At 50.4% G+C, this 5,242-nt stretch overlaps 1 pseudogene; it reads left to right on the top strand.

Moving 5' to 3' along the window:
- Positions 1-221: 221 nt before the first annotated feature.
- On the top strand, positions 222-1,337 carry LOC146547122 (major histocompatibility complex class I-related protein 1-like; annotated as a pseudogene).
- Positions 1,338-5,242: the final 3,905 nt, after the last annotated feature.

Genomic DNA, 5,242 nt, shown 5'->3' with positions numbered 1-5,242 from the left:
CGTTCGTTTCTTACAAAAGACCGACGCACGTGGGGATGGCTAGGCCTTAGCTGGGTATATGTGGTCGATGTGAAACACGATAGCTGGGGGTGGGATTGTCGGTCGGACAGCGAGCTTTGTTGTGAGACGGCCGAACCGTTGGCGAGTGTATTTGCCCGAACACTGGGAGAGTTGGACTCACTTGCATTTGCACACCGCACATAATTGAGGTAGTTCTTACGATGGACGCGTGGTATGTGTTTTTGTACTTTGTCACTCGTATGCTGACAGTGAATTCGGCAACTCATTCGCTGATCTACATTTATACAGCGCTGTCCGCAGACCTTGGATTGCCGGGTGTGCACAAGTTTACAGCAATAGGTCTAGTGGACAGTAAACCCTTTGACCGTTTTGACACTGACAACCCATGGACGGAAAACCCCCACAACAAACTGGGCTCGAGAACACTTAACTAGTGACTACTGGGCTAAGGGCACGCAGAGTCGACTCAGCAAGCAGCAATGGTTTGGCGTTAACCTAGATGTCGTGATGACTCGGACAGGACACTCTGCGTCCGATGGGGATCTACATGTTCTACAGTGGTTGCACGGATGTCACGGGGAAACGAACCCCTCCGAGGAGAGGCTGCGTTTTGTCAGTGGGGTGGATAAGTACGCTTACGATGGTGACGATTTAATGTCTTTTGATTATGTCACAGGAAGGTGGTCGGCTGAAACCGAAGCGGCGAAAACCATCGCGGACAAATGGAACGCTGTGACCCTATTGACCAAATACACCATCAGCTACTTGCGCGGCGAGTGTATCGAGTGGTTGACTAGGTTTGTTGAATACAGCAAACGGGGACCCAGAGAAAGGGCAACCGCCCCTGACGTGTACGTGTTTACGCTGAAGACAAACGGCACTACTGTCACATTGATTTGTCTGGCCTCTGGTTTCTCCACAAACACGGCTGCGATGAGGCTGATGAGAAACGGCCGAGTTCTCGACACTGAGGACGGACTTAAGGTGTTTGACACTCTCCCAAACGACGATGACACGTTTCAACGACGCATCGCTGTGGATATCTTACCATCTGACACGGGGAACTTCACCTGCGACGTGTCGGAGGAAGACACGGGGTATCACATTGTCAAACACTGGCTAGCGGGGGATCGCCAAACTCTTCGCGCACTTGACTGGCCGAACGCTGTTTTGCCGTGGGCCTTAATGTCAACAGTGTTGTGTTTGTGCACTGTAGCTTTGTGTCTGGTGGTGGTGTGTATCGTACGAAAACGGAGGACTGGACACATTGTAAACCAAACCGATCGTTGCCCACAACACCACGGGCTAGGAGATGAGACATCTGGAGTTTGATACATAGTGCCTCGTATGCCTCAAGAAATGATCTATGTTTCAATAAAACCTCTACTGTTGTGTTTACGTGTATGTGTGGCGGCAAGTGTCCCAGATTCAGTGTTGTATCAGTTATTCTGTTTGAGTGTGTTACGACACAACATTAAACTTTTTTTTTCAACTGAACACGGCTTGTTTCTTTTCTAACTTGTACATTAGCAGAGGAACGCGTAACGGTTGGGGGTCCTGAGGACCCAATGAATCTCGGATGGCTAACAACATCGGACGACATGCGTGTGTTGTACGGCGGTGGTGGTAACAGACACCATTGATTGTTACTGCACTTTATTTTCTAGAACATAGCGTAGACCGTAAACCATGACATCTGTGTATACAACACATTGTTTTCATAGGACTCTGCTTTATTTTACATTCTTCACCGCAACGGTATAACAACGTAACCGCTGATATCATGGGAGTACATTGACAACAATACAAAATGTAACAGTGTAAAATTCGACCCATAGGAGTACATTGACAACAATATAAACAGTGACACTGGTGATTACATGTAATACGTTAGGCTGTATGTATGATACAACCAAATAAGACTAAATCTTCCTCCGCAGGCTACAATGTTCATCGCATTGGTCTCCGTTGTATACAAACATGGTACGAAAACACAAGAGTACCATCGTGTACTAGTACATGGCGCACACAATACTTCATGACCATTGGCATGCTTTATATGGAATACAAAAAAACAATTGTAACACACAATATTCAGCGTTATCATTTCTTACAGCCCTGTCATTTCTTGCGGATTGTGCTGCTGCAAGTTATAGTCCACGTTGACCCTTTTCTTCTTTTTCAAGCACATCCTCCTGCAGCATAGCACACAGCACACGCAGCTGGCTATCGCTACTATAACGACTACAGCGATAGCTATGTACAATCCGTAGGTTGCCAAGAACGAGTCTTTGCCGTCTTGATACAAGTCTCGCCCGCTTTCGACGCGAGCGGCCTCTTCTTTCAGAGCAGCTAACACGCCAGAATACTCGACCTCTTCGTCCTCGCTCATGTCATTGTCGATAGTCTTCTCATCCTCTTCGGTCAAAGGGTGACCCGTGAGCTCAGCCAGGGCTGTGAGTCCGCCGTTTAGGTCTTTCGCGTACAGGCTGTTTCCCACTTTGATTATCTGCTGAATGGTCGCGAGTTTCTCCTCGGGCACCCCTACGGATTTGGCGAACTTGACGATGACATCTTTGTTGCTGACCACGGCGGCTCCTATGGCTTTAGCTGCCCCCTTTGCCTTATCGGACGTTGCAATCCTTTTGACGGCCTCCAGCTTCTTCTTCAGCTTCTCTGCCGTCGAGGCCTTTGTGTCGATCCTATACACACCCTTGGCTACCGCCACTTTGCCCGAGCTGACCTTCGTCGAGCCCGCGTACACCTCGCAGTTTGTCGAGGAACACTCTTGGCACAGCTTCACCAGGCACTCTTTCAGCGTCTGCGCGGTTTGGCATTGAGCGGACCCTAGGGTTTCTGTGTTGGGGCATCTGTATGACACTTTGGCCTCGGTCGAGCCGTAACTCTTCAACGTCAGCCCTTCCAGGCTGGTGGTGAGGATTCTACCGTTGTCGTCCTTTTTGGAGTACCCCTTGAACAGCCTGGTGTCGTCGCACCGCTGCACGGCGCAGGCTTTGCACACCAGTCGCTTGTACGTCTTGTACGTGGACGTGCGGCCCACACTAGACGCGTCCACTGTCACAGTCTCACCGTTCAGACATGTCGCGCTGTAGCTCTTCTTGGTCGAACTGCAGCTGGTGGAGTAGAACAACGCTCCTAAGCACAGGATAGTGTAGACCGCTGTCTTCATAGTTGACAAATTAACCGGAGATGCTTCTGCGTGACTCTGATGTCTACGTCTGGAAACGCGTTATGTCCGTAAGCTGTTGCGTTTTCTCAGCAGTGGCAGACTGTTGGGATAAAGCGGCCCGTTTGGGGTAGTATTTAATCACAGTCAGAGCCGCCGACCCGCAGGTCGGGAGCCGCCGACCCGCAGCACCAGGCCAGCTGACCCGCAGCACCAGGCCAGCCGACCTACAGCACGGAGCCAGCCGACCTGCAGCACGGCTGAATATGGGCAACCTGGGGCTAGTAATGCTATGAGGATGCATTCCCTGATCATTGCTTGCAGACATGATGCGTGTTTTGCTTATGTTTCTATGTGGAACTACTTGTCTGGCCTGTATGACTGACACCAACTATTGCTGCTTGTGCCCTCCTGGTTCAATAATGGCAGGGTTGGGGGATTGCGATAACCCGCGGTGTGTATATTGTCACCTATACGAATACATGGACGTACACAACAGACTGACTAGCTGTATATCACAACCCTACTGCGATCCCAACAAAAACTTTACAGTCAGAAGGTTGTTTTCCAGCGAAAAGTACGCATTTTTTTTCTTGAACGGACAACCTTTCATTACATTCGTAGAAGATGAGAATAACCGCGTACTATATGAGAATCGTTCACCTTACAACCTTCCAGTGTGTTCACACCTGAATCGCTTCAAGACGCAGTGTGTAATGTGTTGGACTTCTGGCGGCGACACTGCGGTTGTCTGCAAAACGGGTGTGCGTCCTAAATTTGTGGATGGGCAAAGCATGTGGTCCGACACATACGAGCCCAAGTACATTGTGTATAACCCACAAGAACGGCTAACATGTGTGTGTGAGCATGGATTCCACTGCTCTAGTGAAGAATGTATGACCTGCATTGAATCTGAACAGCCCGCTGCCGTTACCCAGGCACCTGCGCTTCTGTCTGAGGACTCTGACGCGAGAACATCAACCCCGGGGATTATCTCTGCTGTGTGTGTCGTGCTTGTGCTGTTGCTGATGTGTGGCCTAAGCTTCAGATATCACAGTGCGCTACGCGTTGTGTGTGCGCGCGCTGGGAACGAATGCCGTGTTGGACTATCGGCTGTCAACGACTGTATCACAGGATTTGTTAGGCGACTCAACAAAAGACCAGCTACACAGACTGCCCTTGTGCTTACTGTGTCGCATGCCGACAATGTCATCTCCGATACACCTAATCGTGAAGAACCCATGACTGACTGTGACCAAGTGCGTAGAATCGGTGAGCGGAAGATAGCGGGGGTCCGAGTGACTATCGTCTTGTATGCTGTCGCGTCTGTCTCCATATTGAGCACACTTACAGTTGGAACTCTGTACATAACAGACCGATTGCTGATGACCTATTGCGACTCGACCATCTCTGTTTACACCTTTCCACTGGGCTACACTGTGACAAGCAAAGGCATGGGGAACTTGGAGGCTGTAGCGCTCTCGGGGTTCTTGGATAGATGCAGGACACAAAACGAGTTCGTGGTGCCCGCCCGTATCAAGTTCCACAAGGCCATCAGGTGTCTGAGAGGTAGCAGAGAATACAAGAGAGCATCCGGTGACGCATCGCAGTTCAAGCAATCGCATGATACCGAGGACTCTGACTCTGGTCACGCAGGAGTGTCGGGGTCCTTTGCTGGTGTGCCTCGGCCGAAGTGACGTTCAGTAAGACTGATGCCGTGGAGAGGTCGATGGAGAGGACGGTGTCTTCGAGCAGCAAAATGTCAGTCTCGTCATCTTCGTATCAGTGCCAAGTGGGCAGCGCAACCTTCTCGTCCTACGAACCCACCACTGCGCTCCGCGTGTCAGTGAAGGAGCTTAACAGCAACCCAGACGGATACATCGATGAGTTCCTCCACACTTGGGGCTATGGGTTCGTAAGCTCAGTGGAGGTTGGTGGATATTACAGCTCGTTTGAGGTGTTCTCTACCTGCAACAAGGACGCTGAAAACAGCTTGAACGATGCTGCTGAGCGCTGCAGAGAGAGGGGAGCTAA

Source organism: Mchenga conophoros, linkage group LG23, assembly GCF_057382185.1.
Source record: "Mchenga conophoros isolate Kocher_MC1m ecotype Shallow Benthic linkage group LG23, M_conophoros_male_GT1.1, whole genome shotgun sequence".
NCBI classification, from domain to species: Eukaryota; Metazoa; Chordata; class Actinopteri; order Cichliformes; family Cichlidae; genus Mchenga; species Mchenga conophoros.
Note: the sequence above shows the minus strand (reverse complement) of the source record. Positions and strands in the feature narration are given on the sequence as shown.